General features: G+C 37.7%; 1 pseudogene; it reads right to left on the minus strand.

Annotated features, from left to right (window-relative positions):
• Positions 1-20,365: 20,365 nt before the first annotated feature.
• Positions 20,366-21,519, minus strand: LOC148653670 (uncharacterized; annotated as a pseudogene).
• Positions 21,520-22,542: the final 1,023 nt, after the last annotated feature.

Consider the following 22,542-nt stretch of genomic DNA (forward strand, 5'->3'; position numbering starts at 1 on the left):
TCAATACTTAAATTGGGCACAGAAGACATTAAATATAAATATACATACTGTATACAGTACAGTTTTCATACGGTAATATGTTTATGTTCCTAAATCAATCTCTTTTATGAGCATGTGAAAGGCATGGTGAATCGATTCTCAAAAATTACTGTACTTTGCATGATTGGAAACAAATGCGTGATTGTGAAATGCTGTGGTGTTACTTTTACAAAGAAGGTCAATGAAAAAAAGAATGTTGACCAGGGCAATACTTTGAGTTTACACTTACAGCTTGTCCAAGGTCATCCATTATTAATACTATTAGTAATATCTTCGTTAAAGACTTTGATGGCCACAGCTCAAACATGAGAGGTTGAGCTTTATTAGCTCCACCTTGTAGAAATTCCGGATTCTATTATTTTGCTTGTCGTATTATAGGAGAATTTACGGTAACTAAAGGTATATACCGGTAACTCGCGGTATTTACCGGTAACTTGCGGTAGACTACGTACAGCGTACCAGAAAATAATGCGGTATCTCCTGCGCATTTTGAATGGCTGCATCTGTAGATCCCCCTGCTTGCACCCCCTGCTTGCCCCACTAACACCTCTTCAAGCAGCAACCTTAGGTTTCTGAGGAGGTCTCCAATCCAGGTACTGACCAGACTCACATCTGCTTACACTATTAATTTAATGTTAAACTTTTAAAATTATTAACATGTCAATTTAATATATATATATAACTTACAGGTATTATATTTGTATGCTACAGATGCAGCCATTCAAAGTGCGCGGCACAGACACGTACCAGAGGTACGATGACGCAAAATACCACGGTATGTGATTGGTTGACCGACAGGGGCACCCGTGATGCGTTGGTCGGTCATAGAAAGATTTGAATGTCTTTACTGTGCCTGTTTTAGTATTGAATATTTATATGGAATTTTACCACTGAAGGGAAATCTTAGTAGCTGAGCATAAAAAGAATAAGAGCATAACACATGTGAAGGCCATAAATGATATTCATTTTGGAACATAAACATACAGTATTACAGTATATGGCTGGTCTCGGTACTTTAAAGAAAAAATACACACCAGTATTCCATTTCTCCCTAAACATTTTAAGCATCGAAGTCTTTAACGTGTGAAATAGCATGTAAAATGTGGTAGTTTTAAGCTTTTCTGCTAATATAATATGGAATCACGTATCTAAAGAAATTAATAACGATATAATTATATTTGTGTACTGCGACAGGGCTGTGTAGGGCTGTTTCGCCTTTCTTCGTGTGACTTCCCCAGTTTCCTACTGGTTTACGTGCCTGATTAGTAACCCACAGGTTTTGTGTTCAAATCCAGCACGTGCCGTGACTTTTCTTTTAACAAACATTTCTTTGAAAAAATAGAATAGCAATATTATGGACAATTAATTGACTTTTTATATTTCTAAATATCACAACATGATCGAATTTAAGTCATTTTTAATAACAACGAATAGTCACCTTCTTTCCTTCTGACAATTGCTTCTGCTTCCTGCTTCTATCGTGTGTGTGTTTTTTTTTAAATACATTTTAGAAAAGTGTCATCTATACTAAAAAGCTGTTCACCACCTGCTATATAGATACATATTTTAATACTTTCGAGTTCGGATAGGACGGACACAAGAACTCAGACTTGCAGAGTTAAAGCAAGTAAAAGCCTTTATTTTTCTTCTCCATCACCACTTGCCAGCCCGTCTCTCCCGCACCCCCGACCAGAGACACACAGCCCCCGCCCGCCAACAGCGTGAGAGAGAGAGAGAGAAACACCCAGGGGTGCAGAAGCAGGATCCTCAAGAGATCAACAAAGACAACAGAAAAAGATATGTGTACTGTATAAGATACTGTCCATGGGAATCCAAGCTTTTTTATCTATGCTAAGTAGTCTTTAATATTTCTTCATTACACAGTGAAGTCAAAATTCCGGGATGTGCCTACAGATGCAGCCATTCAAAGTGAGCGGTACAGACACGTACCGCAGGTAAGATGACACGCGATACCGCGGTGCGTTATTGGTTGACCGACAGGGGCACTCGTGGTCTGTTGGTCTGTCGTAGAAAGACTTACTGTAAACGTCTTTACTGTGCCCGTTGTAGATATTGAATTTTACCACTGAAGGGAAATCTTAGTAGCTGAGCATAAAAAGAATAGGAGCATAATGTAACGCGTGTGAAGGCCATAAACGATATTAATTTTGGAACGTAAACATACAGTATATAGCTGGTCTTGGTACTTTAAAGAAAAAAATACACACCAGTATTCCATTTCTCCCTAAACATTGTAAGCTTCGAAGTCTTTAACTAACGTGATACCGGAGTCAACAAGCATACTTTTAGAATTTGATTAAAAGGGAATATAATATGGAATCACGTATCTAAAGAATTTAATAACGGTATGATTATATCCGTGTACTGCGGCAGAGCTATGTAAGGCTGTTTCGCCTGATTGATCATGCGAGCTGTCTTGTAGCCTACTGGTCTAGGTGCGTGACTACCAACTGGCAGGTTGTGTGTTCGAATCCAGCTGGTGCTGGACTTTTCATTTTTATTTATTTATTTTTTAATTGCGTAACATAAACATATTACCGTATGCAAACTGTACTGTATACAGTATGTATATGTATATTTAATGTCTTAACTGTGCCCGTTTAATTGAATTTAAAAAAAATATTTAACACGAACATTAAGCTGCTTCCATCTTCCGCCTGAGAACAGTCACCCGTTGCTACCCAACGCAGAATGGTGATTGGCTGACACCATCTGACACCCCTCTGATTGGAGAAAAAAGACGTGCTGGTTTGCTATACCAGGAAGAGGATTTCTTTCTATTCAAAACGTGTATTTTAAAAGTTTAAGAAGTAAAAACCTTACAGTGTACACAGATTTCTAAACTGATCAGGATCGTTATCTTTGTCTTATGCATAATAATGTTCACCGCTCTGTCCAGCAAATTAATAATAAACTTGATTTTATATAGCTTTTTAAACGAATAAGTAATTAGATTGCTCATAAACCTAATCACTTGCTTTTTCTTTTTATTTAGGCTCAGATTTCAACTATAGATCGTATTATTAATAACCATAATAACAACCAACCAACAAAAACAACCATATAAACATAATACCAACCAAAAACATAGATAACAACCACAATACAAAATCAAATAATCAAACCATTTTACACTCGCAAAGTCCTCCAATTAACATAACCCCGCCCCTTATGCAAAACCAAACCTTCCTCCCATCCCAGTTTATCCTGTTTATCATAAACAAAATCCACCTCAATTTTCAACATAAAGCATTACACAAAATCAATACCTCAACACTCCATACTCAACAACGATAATTCACAAACAGCCAGAACATGTAACTACACATTGCCAAACATACCTAATTTCCATAGCCCCTTATGCAAAACCAACATCCTTCCCCTGTTCTCTCTCTCCCCTGGCGGTTGTAATTGTTTTTATTTTCAAATAAATTTTTGCAAAGTCATGTATTTTAAAAATCTTAAGATTTTTCTATTTATGTCTTTATTTAGTGGTTTCATTAGTGACAAAGGCTAAACTTTCTTGGAAAAATGTCTTTTATGTAAACCATGTTTGCTATTAATTCATTCAGGGCTAAAATATGTTAATTGTCTTCTAATGAAAGAAGGGTTCCTTTCGCCGTAGTCGGGAGCCTAGCCTTTAACTAGTAAGTACTGTATTTACTGGGTTTTTGAGGGGGGGTGTCTTTCGCTGGAAATCTCGCCTCCTACTTTGAAAATACCCGTGAAACTGGTTCAATTCGTCACAGCCAGCACTCCTGCAGAGAGTTGGGTTGTACAGTACTTGCAGTGTATACAGTACACGCGTTATGCTCTTCGTTAATGTCTGTGAAGTTTTATTTAATCTCTGAGCCATACTGATTCTTCTGGAAGCCAGTTTCCGCCAGGGAGTAAAAAAAAACACACTATGGTATTCTCTCCAATGCAGTGCAGTTAAAAACATACCTCTGATGCTGCTCCTAAATGAATATCGTTTATGACCATCAGAAGCTTTATGCTCCTTTTCTTTTTTCCAGTGGATTGAACAGGGAGAGGCATTTCATGATGTACTTTTCACTGATGAAACAACAGTGGCTCTGAAACAGTTTTCAACCAAGTCGTTTTATAAAAAGGGGAGATATGTACACGTTACTGAAGCTAAAAGTTTAGCCTTTGTCACTAATGTAAACACTAAATAAAGACATATAGAAATCCCTACGTTACAGACTGTATATGGCTGGTATTGGTAGTTTAAAGAAAAAATACACACCAGTATTCCACTTTCTCCCTAAACATTTTTAGGATCAGAGTCTTACATGTGGTTATTTCGAAAATGTTTGTACTACTCCTTCTTACCATGTTACTGTTTACCGTTACTGACCATATTAAGTTTAAGTGCCTGTGGGCACTTTTCCTGTCCGTGGGGGGTGGACCGTCTTTCATTAGAAGGTTAGTCTGTTCTACTCTGAGAATGTAGAGGGGGTGGGAAGTGCCCGCGGTCATTTAATTAGTATTAAAATCTTAGTTATCTTTCTAGTTCAAAGGTTTGCATGCATAATTTAATTTTGAAAGCCACTGAGACATCAGGTACTACTGTTGTATTTATGAAAAAGAAACAAAACAAAAAACATACTAACAACTGTGCCATCCTACTCCTTAGTTAATCCATTTTATTATTCATAAACAGTTAACATTGTTAGCAAAATATTTTGAATTATATTTAACCCTATTTTTTCTTTAGTTTTGTATTTAACTTATTATATGATAGTCAGACTTAATGTATATTAATGTATATTTGAACAATGAAAATATATTTTTACAAGATTTTACATTAAGCACTTAAAATTAATATGGTTAATAATAGTAAACTGTAACATGCTGTAACAAGATCGGTTAAACTTCGAAGAAAATCCTTTCAGAGAAAATGTTTCAGGTGTGAAGAACAAACCTGTTCCCACACACCCTGCCCCCCTACCATTAGAATATACACAAACATTTTAGCGTTTCATTCTGAGCAGAAGACCCTCACACCTGAAGAGTGCTGGCTGTGACGAATTAAACCGGTTTTACAGGTTTCAATCACAGATTGGGACTCAGTAAAGTAACACACAGCGCCACTGGATTTGATAATACTGTACCTAACCAAAATCCGCAATATGGAAACAGAACCTGTGTAATTGTTGATAGATGATGTACTCGTAACATTTTTTCAAGACGAACTACAACATTTAAAAAATGACTTGTATGTACTTGATATCTCTAATCAATCCACGGGTTCCAGCACAAAACGAAACTAAAACGCATACCGTTTAGCGCTTCTTATTAGTTGCTCAAAAGTAATTTGACCGTAAGAAATGCATAATATAAACCTAGAAACATATACGTGAGCAGTACTTAAGCACTGTAGTATCGGTGTTAAGACATACCTCTCAAATACTGTAAATCAAGTTAAAAATATCTCAAGACCGATTCTGGTCGTAATGAAACCATGTTTCGTGTATGTTTTCTTTTTCATCTTGAAATAACTCATTTCTAAATACCTTTTTCACTGTTAACATCTTGTAGCAACTTTGCGACAAAATATACACTCTGACAGTTCATCCTGCTACCAACATTAAATAAAACAAATCTTAAGATTTCTATATTTATGTCTTTATTTAGTGGTTTCATTCGAAGCTTACAATGTTTAGGGAGAAATGGAATACTGGTGTGTATTTTTTTCTTTAAAGTACCGAGACCAGCCATATACTGTATGTTTATGTTAAGATTTCCCTTCAGTGGTAAAATTAGATATGAATATTCAATACTTAAACGGGCACAGTTAAGACATTAAATATACATATACATATTGTATACAGTACAGTTTGCATACGGTAATATGTTTATGTTACGCGATTAAAAAATAAATAAAACTGAAAGGTCCAGCACCAGCTGGATTCGAACACACAACCTGCCAGTTGGTAGTCACGCACATAGACCAGTAGGCTACAAGACAGCTCGCATAACCAGGCAGGCGAAACAGCCCTGCCGCAGTACACGGATATAATCATACCGTTATTAAATTCTTGAGATACGCGATTCCATATTATATTCCCTTTTAATCAAATTCTAAAAGTATGCTTGTTGACGTATCCGGTATCACGTTAGTTAAAGACTTCGAAGCTTACAATGTTTAGGGAGAAATGGAATACCGGTGTGTATTTTTCCTTGTGATATTTTAAGCTCTAGTTGAATGATAGGTGTCGCATTTTAAATCATTCTCGTAGCTAGAAATTATGAAACGCCCTGTTAAAAGCAAGGAAGTTTTTATGCCCCGTTGAAGTAAAACAAAATGTCTGACAAAGTATGGCTTGGACAGATTCCAAGTGCTTGTACAAATGTGCTAAAGAAATTATACTTTGAGTATACAGCTTGTCCAAAGTCATCCATTATTAATACTATTAGTAATATCTTCAGTAAAGGCTTTGATGCATAAATATTTCTGATAAAGGTAGGTTGTGTACTTTTGTCCAACTGAGCAATCTTGCTTTCATAAAATATACCAACATTTGAATGACTGATGATTAACATGCTGTAATACACAGTTCAAAATTAAAGGCTCGAATGCTGTACATGAGAGGTTAAGCTCCCCCTGGCGGTTTTACAAGGCGACGCCGGATAGCTAGTCACGTGACACACGTGATACCGCGTGATACCCCGGTGGGCGTGTCGCGGTATGCCATGAAATACCTCACCCATTTTGAATGGCTGTATCTGTATGTACGCTGGGCAAATGTTCCAAGGTAAAATTCTTCCAGCACGGGGGTACCTTTAAAGCGGAGACGGCGGCACCGAAAATCTTTGGTGCGCCCTCTCTTTAAGGCCCTGGCCAAATATGAAGACAGTACGTAGTTATAATTCAAACTGAATTAAAAACTATACATCCCAGATACCATGGTGGTGCTTGTGATCATTGCGTTTAACCAACGAAACAGGGCGAAAAATCAGTCACATGACTTTGGGGCTGAGTTTCGAAAGCTTAACCTATCAGCAAGACAGCAAAGACATTTTTCCAAGAAAGTTTAGCCTTTGTCACTAATGAAACCACTAAATAAAGACATACATGTAGAAATGGACAATTAATTGACTTTTATATTTCAAAATATCACAACATGTTTGAATCCAAGTCATTTTTAATAACAATGGGTAAACTGGGTAAACTATCACAAAGCTTTAGAGAACTTAACATTTTTATTATCAACAAATTGTAAATACTTCATTTACATTGGCGTTATTAATTTTTCACTTGAGTGTATGGTGGATTGTGAGAGCAGACCCCCCCTCTTAGGCTGCGCAAATGATTGTTTACATTTTTATTAAGAAATGGAGGCTGTATGCGTTACAATATAAACATTTACTGTCAAACTTTAAATCAACAGTTGATTTAAAGACGATCTGTCAAAGTGCAATGAAATACAATTTAAACTGTATTACAGCGCCACAGTGTGCTTTTTCATCGTGTGTCTCTCTCCGGCCGGGGCGCGGGAGAGCTCGCTGGCAGGTGGTGACGGAAAGAAATAAAATAAAGGCAGCTTTTAACTCCGCAAGTCACACACCAATACTCCATTTCTCCCTAAACATTTTAAGCACCAAAGTCTTTCATGTGTTTTTCATCACTCTCTGCGGGAGTGCTGGCTGTGACGAATTAAACCGGTTTCACATGTATTTTCAAGTGGTCGAGTCTTCAACGGGAGGGGGGAAGAGCTGCCCAGCCATGTGGAATGCTACAGAACTCTAAACAGACAATACACACTAGCTGAATATTTGACCAAGATATCCTGATGATGGTCCACACTATTTGCAACCGTCATTTTATATGAAAAGACTTTATTTTTTCATCGACAAAAAGTAACATCCACCATAGCATTCCGTTGATCTAACTAACAAGGATGGGACATTAGCTAGCCAATATGATAAAGGAATAACTTTTTTATTTCTTTAGCACATTTATTTGAACATTTCCATCGATTGTACAAGCACTGAAAAACTGTTCAATCCCTAGTTCGTTGGGCATTTTCTTTTACTATAACAGATAGAAAAACTCCCTTGCTTTTAACAGAGCGCTTCATAATTTCTAACAATGAAAATTATTTAAACTACGGCCCTTTTATCATTCAACGGGAGCTCAAAATATCACAAGGATCCTCAAGAGATCAACAAAGACAACAGAAAAAGATATGTGTATAAGATACTTATACCATGGGATATAGCTTTTTTATCTATGCTACAGTAAGTAGTCTTTAAAATTTCTTCATTACACAGTGAAGTCAAAATTCCAGGATGTCCCTATGTACGCTGGGCAAACGTTCCGAGGTTAAATTCTTCCAGCACAGGGGAACCTTTAAAGTGGAGACGACGGCACCAAAACTTTTTGGCATGCATAAAAAACAGCAATTCTGTCAGTAAGCCCTAAATGAATTAATAGCAAACATGGTTTACATAAAATACATTTTTCCAAGAAAGTTTAGCCTTTGTCACTAATGAAACCACTAAATATAGAAATCTTAAGATTTTTAAAATACATGACTTTGCTAAAATGTATTTAAAAATAAAAACGATTACAAACGCCAGCAGAGAGAGAGAGAGTGCTTACCTTGTCAGCACCCAGACAAAAATACAATGCTTTTATTCATTCTTAATCAGATGGTGAGAGTAAAGGAGGAGCGATAAGGTTGAAGGTGAGGAAAAAGATTCCCTTCCCCCCACGGAAAGACAGACATGTTTTCACAGTTTAGAAGTCCCCTAGATAAAACATCAACTTTATTTAAACTCCAACGAAAGTATTAATGGTTTTTAATTACCATACTCTTATGGAACATGCCACCAGCCATCTGCATGAAAAAGCACATTGTGCTGGGTTGTAATTTAAAAAAAAGTCCAAAACCGCACTCAAAATGCAAGTAAGAGGAGACACCCAAATTAATGATGTAACATGCTACTGTTTGTGCATGAACATAATTACTGTATACTGTTATTTCTTTAGTTACGCGATTCCATGTTTTTTTAATCACTGGCGGGACCGGGAGTCCATAAGAATCGAGTAATAGGTTTCATTGCGCTTTGCCAGATCGTCTTTAAATCAATTGTTGATTGAAAGGTTGACAGTAAATGTTTATATTGTAACGCATACTGTACAGCCTCTATTTCTCTATAAAAATCTAAAAGATCGTTTGCGCAGCCTAAGAGGGGGGCGAATGCACTACAATAGATTAGCATACTGTAGAGGAAAACAGTATAGGCATCGCTGATATGAGGACTTTTGAAACCAAATTTCCCAAATGTAATATGTGCTTTTCTATATTTATTGTAAATTGATTGTCCATAATATTGCTATTCTAAGCAAGGAGCGCTTCACCCCGCCTGCTGTGGGAAGAGTTGGCGATGCTGGGGGAGCGACGACGGCTGGTCATCTGCCACCGCTGTGGGGAGAGGGGGCACATCGCACGGGAGTGCCGGGCGCTGGAGCCCTGGGGACTCCGGAGGCCTTCGGGAAACAGGAGCGGGGCGGCCTAAAGGGGGGAAGGCCACCCTTGAGTGACGCTACTTCACTCTGGAAAGCCAGAAGGAGCGCTTCACCCCTCCTGCTGCCGTGGGAAGGGTTGGCCACAGCTGGGGCTTATTTCTTTCCTGCCTCACCAAGGGCAGACCCTGCTAGGCCCTTGTCGACACCGGTTCGACCATCATCCTGGTGCGGCCTGGTGTCCTGCCGGGCACCGAGGCAGCCGGACCCCCAGGGCGCTCACCGTGCACTTTGGGGGTGCGAGGGTGAAACACCCCTTCTACAGTAGCTTGCCCCAGTCCGTGAGGTGTCGACGAGGGCTTGGCAGGGTCTGCCCTCGATAAGGCAGGGAAGAAATAAGCCCCAGCTGTGGCCAACCCTTCCCACGGCAGCAGGAGGGGTGAAGCGCTCCTTCTGGCTTTCCAGAGTGGGGGTAGCGTCACTCAATGGTGGCCTTCCCCCTTTTAGGCCGCCCCGCTCCTGTTTCCTGACGGCCTCCAGAGTCCCCTGGCCTCCAGCGCCCGGCACTCCCGTGCGATGTGCCCCCTCTCCCCACAGCGGTGGCAGATGACCAGCCGTTGTCGCTCCCCCAGCATCGCCGAGCTGGCCGTCTCCTCCTCCCCATCTGATTCCTTGTGCACCCCTCCGTTGGTGCCCACCAGTCTCCTCAAATACAGCATCAGCCTGCTCAGCCAGAGCCAGGGCCTGCTTTTAGATTTTAGATTTTAGATGATTTTAGATGATTTTAGATGAAAGATAATTCTCTATTAATCAAACTTTAAGAGTATGTATCGGCTTGTCCTCCCCTCCTGCCCCTCTCTGTGTACAGTAGAGCCTCCTGTCCTGGATGGTGGAGCCCATACAGCTGTGTCTGGAGAGAATCCAGGGTATCAGCTTCAACCACACGGCTGTGCAGCTTGTTCCCCCCTCCCGCCCCCCTCTGTGTACAGTAGAGCCTCCTGTCCAGCCAGTACAGGAGGCTCTACTGTACACAGAGAGGGGCGGGAGGGGGGAACAAGCTGTCCAGCCGTGTGGAATGCTACAGAACCCTAAACAGACAATACACACTAGCCGAATATTTGACCGAGATATCCAGACACAGCTGGATGAGTTCCACCAGCCAGGACAGGCAAATAAGATACACTCCACAGACATTCAAAACAGTGACATATCATAAAACTTTTGCACATATTGTTAAATTATTACTTGTTTTTCAGGAAGTTAAAAAAAAACACTTGAATTACTTATCCAGTCTCTCGAAATAAAATTATTTTTCAAGCAATGCAACTAACGTCGGGCAATGTTTTATTTAATCCAACATTGACAGCCACATCTTAAATCTTGTCAGTCAGCTTTTTTTTCTCTATTTTAATTGTGGCGATTCAAACAACTTGGAATAACAAGTGGTCTCAAAGTCATCGAGCTCACAGAACTTCAACAACAGATGACAACTTCCTTAGTCCTTCTTTTGTCTTCCTGAAATTGTCAGATTATGAGTGAATAAAAGCATTTTATTAAAAACACGTTTGCGTTTGTTTGGGACCTATATTATGTATTTTTCATATGTAAGATATAATGATGTGTTCCTGCTTACACATCACACAACTTTAAAAGCTAGAAAAACAGGTTTCGATTCACATTATCTGGCGAGCCTTGTTTTGTCAAAGGACAGCACATACTTTGAAAAGACCGCAAATGTATTAGCAAGGGTTAATTGCACTATGGACCGCACAAAGAAATTTAAAATAGTCTTCTTTAGGTGTGAGGGCAGGAGTGGATCGCATCAGGCATAATCAGCATGTAAATAAGAAAACAAAGAACAGGGCAGGTGAGACGAGTATCCAGAGAGCGAGTGATCAGAAAAAGGAAACAATTGTTACGCCAGGGTTTTCGACGCAATTTTTAATTGCTAATGCATCAGACACATTTCCTGGCGTATTGTGTTTTAAATAAAATAGGAGTGTTTTTCCCTGGTATTAGCTCATCGGTATGGTGTAATTTTTATCTGTGTCATACTGTATACAGGTACAGACTTCAAGCTGCACCACTGTATCACTTTGGTAAGGAGACGGACTATGGCCAAAATCACGAAAGTCTGATAAAGACAGTCTCACGTTTGTGGACAGTCTGTCCACAAACAAACATTCCTGTTAGACAAGAGGAATGTAAAAAAAAACAATTACTTTTTGTCAATAAAAACCGGTGTGTGTGTCTCTCTCTGCTGGATGTCTCTCTCTCTCTCTGCTGAATGAATAAAAGCATTTTATTAAAAACGCGTTTGCATTTGTCTGGGTATTCACTTTGTAATCTGTGGTCCTTTTAACTGTTTTTCCATCTACTGTATTGCTTTGAGATGCCACTTTTAAAGGTGATATGTAAAATAAAGTTTTTTATTATTGTTATAGCGAAACATGATCAGATTTTCCCTGGTTCAGAAAAAAAGATCTAAAGTATACTAGTTTGTCACTCTTCTCATTCCCTGTAATCTTTCCACTTGTATGTCATTAGAAAGTACAACAAGTTTCTGCTTTGTCTAAGGATGGTATCAAAAAGTAGTCTAAGTGGTGAGAAAGCTGTGCTTAATGATAAATAAGGGACTTAAAAGTAAAAAGAGATGCTTCATATTGCTTGACTAATTTTAAAAACTACGTTATAAATGCAGACGCTCTCTCAGTGCTGCGCCGGGCTTCTGAAGTGGTTCCATAATATCTGGTATACGGAAAAGAAAGCGTACTGTAGATTAAAAAGCTTGGATTCTCATGTATCTGATACAAGTATCTTTTAAAATAGTCTTTGCTGTGCTCTTGAGGATCCTTGTGATATTTTGAGCTCTGGTTGAATGAGAAGTGGAGCAGTTTAAATAATTTTCATAGTTAGAAATTATGAAACGCTCTGTTAAAAGCAAGGGAGTTTTTATGTCCGTTACAGTAAAAGAAAATGCCTGACAAAGTAGGGCTTGGACAGACTCCAAGCGCTTGTACAAATGTGCTAAAGAAATCAGCAAAAAAAGTCATTCCTTTATTGTAATGGCTAGCTAATGTCCTGTCCTCGTTAGTTAGATCAACGAAATGCTGTGGTGTTTGTCAAAGAAAAAAATAAAAGTCTTTTCGTTTAAAATGACAGTTAGAAAGAATGTGGACCAGCGTAATACTTTGAGTTTACAGCTTGTCCAAAGTCATTCATTATTAATACTATTAGTAATATCGTCAGCAAAGGCTTTGATGCATAAAATATTTCTGCATAATTAAAATATTTATGATAAAGGTAGGTTGTGTACTTTTGTCCAACTGAGCAATCTTGCTTTCATACAATATACAAACTTTTTAATGACTGATGATTAACATGCTGTAATACACAGTATAAATTAAAAGCTCAAATGCTGTACATGAGGAGAGAATGCTATTTCCTTAGATACGCGATTCCATGGGTTTTTTTTTTAATCCCCGGCGGAACAGAAAGAAGAAAGAAAACACATTCCATAAGAATCAGTGCTTTTATATAGCACCTTTAAAGGTGGCTTCTCAAAAAGCTTTACAGGATAAAAACAACAATAACAACAACAACAATATTGTATTTCATTGCACTTTGACAGATCATCCTTAAATCAATTGTTGATTTAAAGTTTGACAGTAACCCTAACACTAACCCTATTTTATTTTTTCAAAGAATTGTTTGTTAAAACAAAGTCATGGCACCAGCTGGATTTGAACACCTAACATGTAATGTAGAAGTCGGAAACCTAACCCACAGCGCCACTGGCAAAGTCACGGGAGGTGTCGAAAAAGCCCTACAGAAACATTATCAACAGACATTGTACAGCGTGTACTATTCTTGTGTTGTGGTACATGAATATAATGATATCGTTATTAATTTCTTTAGATACGCGATTCCATATTATATTCCCTTTTAATCAAATTCTAAAAGTATGCTTGTTGACTCCGGTATCATGTTAGTTAAAGACTTCGATGCTTAAACGAGAAACGTGGCCTTCACACTCATTACAGTATGCTCCTATTCTTTTTATGCTAAGCTACTAAGATTTCCCTTCAGTGGTAAAATTCCATATAAATATTCAATACTTAAACGGGCACAGTAAAGACATTAAATATACATGTACATACTGTATACAGTACAGTTTGCATACAGTAATATGTTAATGTTCCTAAATCAATCTCTTTTATGAGCATGTGAAAGGCATGGTGAATCGGAGATTCTCAAAAATTACTGTACTTTGCATGATTGGAAACAAATGCATGATTGCGAAATGCTGTGGTGTTACTTTTACAAAGACGGTCAATGAAAAAAAGAATGTGGACCAGGGCAATACTTTGAGTTCACACTTACAGCTTGTCCAAGGTCATTCATTATTAATATTATTAGTTATATCTACGTTAAAGACTTTGATGGCGACAGCTCAAACATGAGAGGTTGAGCTTTATTAGCTCCACCTTGCGGAAATTCCGGATACTATTATTTTGCTTGAGGTACTATACGAGAATTTACGGTAACTTGCGGTAGACTGCGTAAAGCGCACCGCAAAATAATGCGGTATCGCCCGCTCGTTTTGAATGGCTGCATCTGTAGTTTGTTTACTAATTTTATTTAAATAATTTTATTAGCTGATTGTATTTCTAGTAGCTTTTTGTTTATGTGCACAAACAAGCTAGATTATATTGTAATATCAGTTTATACTGTGTGAACTGCTGTTCAAAAGGTATGTATGATCCTATGAAGCGGAATACCACAAACTCAATTGTCGGTTACAATTGCTGTATGCATCTTTTGTGAATATTGAATACAGTTATAAATACTGTATACATATTTGGAGTTTTGTGTAATCATTGTAATTAATTAAATTGTTTTTTACAATATGCATACATGTATAATAATTTAAATATTTAATATATTAATATTTGCTTATACATCTTCAAAATATACTCACACAAAACAAAAAGATACTGATATGTAATATGAAATATGGAATGTGAATGTAAATGAATAATGAATTTTAAAGACAGTTACACAAGTAAATTAGATGTAGAACTTGTTGTTGCTGTGGTGGTTTTTTTATCTCTTTAAAGATAATGGTTAGTTTTTGTCTTTCCATGTTCACTATCAAGAGTTCATGTAATCTTTGCTAAACATTGATGTGTGACATTTTCCTTGTTCAAAATTATGTACCTTCAGGATTGTCAGTCATCTTGTCTAGTTGGGAAAAGGTGAACAATATCTCAGTACTTGGCAGAGCCTTTCCTTTCTTTTGTTCCTAATAGGGTAAATGACAATAAAGGATGAAAAATAGTAGTTTGAAGAGAGTGAATGCATGACACAATGTATTTTCTACTAATACACTAAATAAATTTGTTTTTAATTTACCTATCTAAACAATAATTATCTGAACCTAACTCTTACTTTTAGATCAATGTTTGCCCATTCGTTTTTTACAGCTCAAAGAGATGTGGGATTTAGTACATCCTAATATGCCTTTTTTTGCAATGTTTTTTCATAAAACTATGTTAGAGAGGAAAAATCCACCCACTGATTCGTTAGCTTTTTCTGTGAGATAATTAGTCATTTGGAAAAAACACAATTTAAGGAATACTGCATATTTATCCACTAAATGATTTTACATTTAGAAAAAAGCTTCCAGCAAAATGTTATTTTTTATAAAAGAATTGCACTGTTTCTCAATGCAGATTATATTTCCATTAATAAGCAGAGCTTTAAGGGATATTTCTGCCTGGACTAACTTGTTGTGTAAATTACAGCAATTTTAGATATGGATGTCACTGGTAATCCCATGATGTCTTATTTTGATCATCCAAAGTTGTCATTTCAACTTGTTATTTTTCGTTACTGACTGCAGAGGCTGCAGGAATATCAGACATAGCCCTTGGCAAATGATCACTCAGTTAGTCAAATCATATACATATCACTTTTTCTCCATTTCATTTTAAATTCCAAAATTACCAGAATATACCTATCTTGAACAATTGGAAGATAAAATATAAAAAAACTCTCAGCATTAAAAACTACAGTTGTTTAGTCCAGTATATTTTATGCATTGATTCTCATTATTTCTGCATAATTTTCCTAATAATATTGTTCAATAAACAATGACATAAAAATGAACTGCCGTTCTTTATACCTCTGTTGCAGTAGAATCTGAACATTGGCTAAAGAATGTTAATTAGTGCTGAGGATCCTACCTTACAAGGAAGTCCTGCACAGTAAGTAAACAGATGAAAAGTGTTTATATGTTCAAAATAAGACCATACTGAATTATAAGTATTGTATTATTAACAGGCTTTCTTTGTAATTTTTAATTATACAATCACATCATGCACTTTACAAAAAGGAATCAACAAACCTCAGTTAAAGACTGAGTTTTTTTTCCTTTTGTTTTTAAAAAGAAAAATGAAGATCAATAAGTAATGTTTGTAAATACCGCCAAAATGATGTGCAATATTGTACTGCTGCACCCTTTGTGCTATTGGGGGGGGGTGTTAATACTTAAAAAAAATAAAAATAAAAGTCACAATGAGTGCAAGATATTTTTAACAGAACAGGTATATGACTATACTTCACATTACAATAATAAAGTCTGACACCTTTCATTTTGATTTGCTTTGCTGTCAAAAGGATACAAGATACCTGTTGTTTTATATTATTGTTCTTATCTGAAAATTCTATAGGGACCAGACAAACAGCATGTACAATACAGAAATAATTTATATTACATTTTCAAAATATCAAGCACCAGAAGCTACTTGTTGAGCTTACAACATTACTTGACAATTCATTTTATTTTTCACACTGCTAAAGACACAAAAATAAATACCTTTGCATTAACTAACCAGTACATCTAATGATTTTTTCAGAGAAATGTGCTTATTCTGCCTGAAACTAGCTGAAGAGAAACTAATGATGTATCATAAAGAGATAATTATTTTGGGCATGCTTAGACAGGGATGTTGTGAAGCGAAAATACTCAAATAGAGTAATATATTTATGCTTCAAATAAAACAAATGCACAATTTAAGTGGGATGAATAATAATTCCCTAGAAGTTAATGTTTGTCATAAAGAATTATACACCTGTATGTATCATAACAAAATCATATACCCATATAAAATAATACATTTCATGTGAATTCTTCATATTGTTTCTTGCCCATTACCTCTATGTCTAAATGTAATAGAAATGGAATGTAATATGTTTCCAAAATATATAAATAAGGTTTGATAAAATCACCTTATTTCTTTTTAAAATAAATTCCATAATAAGTTTTGTTTTTGTTCCACACCTTAATGCATTGATATTTTTTATGTGTTAATCATTTCATAAGTTTCAGATAATTCTTAGAATTGTCCCTTGACAAAACTTTCAGCCACAAAAGAAATATTTTGTAATAAAATACAGATAATCTTAAAAACACTGATAGACCCTCTTCCCTGAAAGCCTAAGTAACTGACATTTCCTGAAAGATTTTTCTGCAGATGGATTATTTTAAAGAACTCCCTGCTGGTACTGATTGAGGTATAATTCATCCCCAATTTCAAGATGCCTCACACAACAATCTGTTGTGATGGGGAGAATTAGAAAACACACTTTGTCTCCAGACAGTCAACAGTCCAATTACAAACACAATGTGAGCTGAATGAACTACTCAGCTGTTAATGTTCTTGGCATCCATCCTCTGCTCTAAAACTACATGCCATTAAATATAAGCAGACCTGCAATAATACAACCCATACAACCCCCATTACAAAAAGCAAGCACTCTCAACTATTTGTGCCCCATTTCCTGCAGAATATACAGAAATGCATTGACATAACATAGGAACCACAGCCCCAACCAGAAGACAAATCACATTTTTCTACCCAGAGAAAATCTGCCATTACACAAAGAGTTAAAGTTTAATTTGGCCTGTCAGAACATACCATTAATTGAGTAATCTACATAGAATCAAGTCATGCTACCCTTGTTTTATTTTTAGTATTTGTAACATTTCTAAACACTAAACTCAATGCTGTATGTAAATTGCATTTAAGTCTTTATTTTTTTCTTCACTGGATATTAATGATATCAGATACACTGAAACGTTAATTTGTCAAGTCTTCGTTACAGCTAATTTATAATTGTTTTTGTATATCTCCTCTTGATTCTTCATGAATATACAAATGTCCTAATAATGAAAAAATATTCAATGTGTTGTTAAGCATATCACGTGAAGTATGCACAACTGACATCCTAAAAATGACATAACACACAAAGAGTTAACAGCCTATATTCCATTTCCATCACAGAATTCATTGAGATTTCTATAATTATTTTTAAGTGCATAAATAATTAAAAATTGGATTGGATTTCAAGGACCCCAGAAGGTAGTAAAATAAGAGACTGATTAACATACAGTATAAGGCTCCTAATATTTCCATGAAAACAGTAGATATACTGTATTCTGTTTATTCAAATAGATTTCACTTACACCACAGAAATATTAAATAGCACATCTCAGGAAAGCAAAACATATGACCAAGATGCTCATGTTTCTTAATTCATATTAAAATAAAATGTGGTTAAATCCCAGTTAGAGCTCCCCTTATTTCAGCTATGAACACTCTTTTATTTGAAACATTTTAGTTCAAAATTACTGCCATCACCTTATGCACATTGCAGCAGAGAAAATTAAACTTTAATTTGAGAGCTCTCATTAAAAGAAATTCACCAGGGATTACAGAAAGATTCAACAGCTGTTGAACACCTGAAAAGTTCCATGTTAAATCTGGATACACTTGAGAACTATCTAGCAGTTACAGGACAGATTTATCAATGAAGCAATAAAAAATTAAGAGGTACAGGGAATGCGAAGGTTTTACTAAATCATGATGAACCAAAGTACTGTTACTGTCACACACTTCAAAATCCTTTTTGTGAAATGTATGTTCCAAATATAACATATAACAAAGCAAGCAGCTGAATAAAACGTTATAAAGTACTTAATAAGAAATATAAGGTCTGACAAATAACACAACAAATAATAAACATTTCTATAATCAGAAATCAGCACTGTTATAAAAGCTGTTACATATTTGTTGGAATGCTTCTCAATTGCGGTTTCAAACTGATTCATCAGGTACAGTAGCTTGACCACATGAATTACATGAATTATTTGAAGACCATCAAAATACCCACATAGATTCCCATATCTGTTTAAACCCACACAGGGAGACTGGAAATAAACAGAAATAAGCTGTAACAAGAACTTTGACATTGTCACACGAACCATGTGACATTACCAAGAAAGCACCTGGTCTGGTCCTCAACTCTGAAATTGAAACAAAAACACATACAGTATAAGAAAAATGTATTGGCTAGCATTTGTTCCTTGAGACCACTAACCTTATCATTTGAAAATGTATATCCAAATATATGTTTAGATGCACATGCAAAAATAGAATAGGAAATTAATTCTTATAAATACTTTAAAAAGCAAATAAAAGAACTGCTGAGTTTTGGTACAAATCAAGCTGCAATTCGGGTTGAACTGCCTTCTGCGCTTTCACCATGTAAGTCCCATTAAATGTAATATTAAATATTAAGTGTCATGAAAAAATTCCTAATATTGAAAACATATAGACACAGTGTTACATATTAGGAAATTCTAAAAACATGAAACAGAAAAACAAACCAAAATATTATAATACCAAAAAGAATAATAATAATAATAGTTTCTTTATTAGCCCTATACAATTTCTTGCATTAGGAATTCATCTTTTCACATACCCCAGCTTTTCTCCATGGAGACACATACAGGGAGAGAAGCTTGGGGTCAGAGCGCAGGGTCTGCCATTGTACAGCACCCCTGGAGCAGTTACAGTTAAGGGCCTTGCTCAGGGGCCCAACAGAGTAGGATTCCTCTGCCGGCTGCGGGATTTGAACCAGCAACCTTCCAGTCACAGGCACAGATCCTTCGCCACAGAGCCACAGAACTGTTTACTAATGAAATTGTTCTTTTTTAAAAGGTATAAAAATTATTATATTCCCAAGCCACAGTATGTTATTAAATTATTAAATTAAATAATATTAAATCCGCCTATTTACTTATCCCTGTAATAGTAGTTCCCATGTACAGTGTACAGTGGAAGAATGCTTGAATGGCCTATCTGACATTTGGTCAGGACCTGGATAGGTTCTGACCCAACTAGAGCATACCAATTTAAAAAGAGCCTAGATGTTGATGTTGATCTACTCTTTGTGTTGTTCTCTCTCTTGTTTCCTTTGTATTAGCATACATCTACTATAAAGTAGTTCAGGTGGGTAGCTGTGTCAACATGAGTAGGCTGCAAAGGAACAGGTAATAGGTTTATTCCATGCTGAAACAAAGAAAAAAGAAAACAACGTTTCAGCTTCTTCAGGTGTGAGAAAGACAAGGCAGTAGGCAAAGGTAATGTAGTGGGAGAACAAAGGCTGGGAGAGAGGAGAAGCGAGAGCCAGGAGCAGGGGACAGAAAGAGAGGCCAATCAAGAGGTGTGAAGTCAGAATAGGTGTAGAGAGGTGTGAAATGAAACCTCCAATGAATAGAGAAAATTTAGAAGAAAAGAAGTCTGTCGTTAAGAGAAGGGGGAAGGTATGATCCTAGCTGCAGGATAATTTTGGTTTCTGTAGTCTTTTTGGTGTATGAGTTCAGAAAACCGTCTTTGAGAACACAGTCGGAGAGATTAGAGTGGTCATAGCCATCAGAGTTGAAATGAGAAACAATGGGCTTGGAGAGATCTTTAATCTTCACAGCCCTAACACGTTCTCTGAAGCGGTCTCCGAGTCTCCTTCCTGTTTCTCCAACGTAGATGGCTGGGCATTTACTGCAAGAGATACAGTAAATAAGGTTGCTGGAGGTACAAGATGCTATCTGGGTGATCCGGAATTGTCCTGAGGGGCCTTGAATGAGTGTGGTGTTAGATGTGTACTTGCAGGTGATACAGCGAGCTCTGTTGCAAGGGAAAGTGCCTGGTGTGGATGGTTGCTGAGGGTGGTCAAGGGAGCTGTGAACAAGAAGGTTGCGCAGATTAGGTGGTTGGCGATATGAGATGATGGGGCGGTAAGAAAAGAGGGTCCCAATGGAGGGATCATCCTGTAGGATGGAAAAGTTGTCGTCCTGGGGATAGAAAGTGTGTTGGGGTGGTAGGGAAGCAAAGGAATGCAGTTGTTATGGCGGGAGTTCCTGATTGAGTTGATGGTCCAAGGCGTGTTTTTGGCTCGGGCAAGGGCCATGTAAATAACACTGCTGGGGTATCCTTTGTTGATGAAAAAGGAGTACATTTTGAGCGCTTTGTTCTGGAAGTCAATGTCGTCACTGCATAATTGTCGTAGCCGAAGGAACTGTGAAAAAGGGAGAGAGTTTTTAGTGTGTTTTGGGTGAAATGAGCTATACAGGAGATAGCTGTGTGAATCCATGGGTTTGTAATAAACAGAAGTGGAGAGTCGGGGGTAGTTGATGGAGAAGTTGATGTCTAGAAACAAAAGAGTACTGGAAGATATGTTAACCATATATTTGAGGGACGGGTGGAAGTTGGTGAAATGATGCAGAAAGCACTCAAGCTGGTCGTTGGAGCATGTGGCGGCACCGATGCAGTCATCAATGTATTCCTTGTAGAGGTCAAGGACATAGCCTGTGTAGGAAGAGAAGAAGCGTTCTTCTACCCAGCCGACAAAAATATTGGCATGGTTGGGTCCCATTCTGGTGCCCATGGCAACTCCACTCACCTGTTGGTAAAAAAGGTTATTGAATGAGAATGACCAATTCTCCAAGGCGTACCAGGGTGTGAGTGTGTGGATTAAGCACTGTGCGTTTGTCCAGAGTGTGCTTGAGGCCTGTAAGACCGTCATTATGGGGAATGATGGTGTAAAGAGATGTGATGTCCATGGTAAAAATGTAGCATTCGGGGCCCTGAAGTTGGAAATTATTACAAAGTTGGAGTGCGTGGTTGGTGTCCTTGATGTATGAGGGAAGACCTTCAACCAGCGGTCTCATGAGGCTGTCGAGAAAGGCCGAGATGTAAATAGTTGGACAGTTGCATGCTGATACGATGGGGCGTCCAGGGGTGTCCAGTTTGTGGATTTTGGGGAGGAGGTAAAATTGAGATATCTGCCGATGTTCAATGATGAGCCGGTTCGCCTCCTGGGGGAGCTCCTTACTGCTGATAAGAAGGGAGATGGTGGATACCACTTCCTTTTGGTAGTCAGTGGTAGGGTCCTGTTGGAGAGGGAGGTAGGCAGAAGTGTCAGTTAGTTGTCTAGAGGCTTCAAAGATATATAGGTTCTTACACCACACCCCAAAGCGCCTCCTTTGTCTGGTGGTTTGATGAGAATATCATCTCTGTTGGGGATAGACTGGAGCACCTGAATTTCTCCTTGGGTGAGGTTGGACCTGTGTTTACTGGGTATAGAGAGTGTCTTGGGAGCTTGATTGGTGCATTGGTTAATTAAATAATTGACTGGTGGATAACGCCCAGATTGGGGAGTCCAACAGCTCCGTTTGGGATTAATGTTGTTAATGACATCAATAACCGGATTGTTGTCAGCTGCCTGGGAAGAGAAATCGTCAGCAAAATGTGCTCTTAGATGGATTCTGCGGTAAAAGCTGTGAAGGTCGGCATTGGTCTGGGGAATGTCCAGCTTCCTGGGAACTGGTACAAAACTGAGGCCTTTGCTGAGGAGGGATCGCTCATTGCTCATGGCCAGCAGCCATATCACCCTGCAACTCACAACTGGCAACCCACTGAAGCTAAGCAGGTGTGAGCCTTGTCAGTACCTGGATGGGAGACCTCCTGGGAAAAACTAAGGTTGCTGCTTGAAGAGGTGTTAGTGGGGCCAGCAGGGGGGGCTCACCCTGCAGTCTGTGTGGGTCCTAATGCCCCAGCATAGTGACAGGGACACTATACTCTAAACAGGTGCTGTCCTTT

The sequence above is a fragment of the Lepisosteus platostomus genome, chromosome 10 (genome assembly GCF_059453375.1).
Source record: "Lepisosteus platostomus isolate fLepPlt1 chromosome 10, fLepPlt1.hap1, whole genome shotgun sequence".
Classification (NCBI taxonomy): domain Eukaryota; kingdom Metazoa; phylum Chordata; class Actinopteri; order Semionotiformes; family Lepisosteidae; genus Lepisosteus; species Lepisosteus platostomus.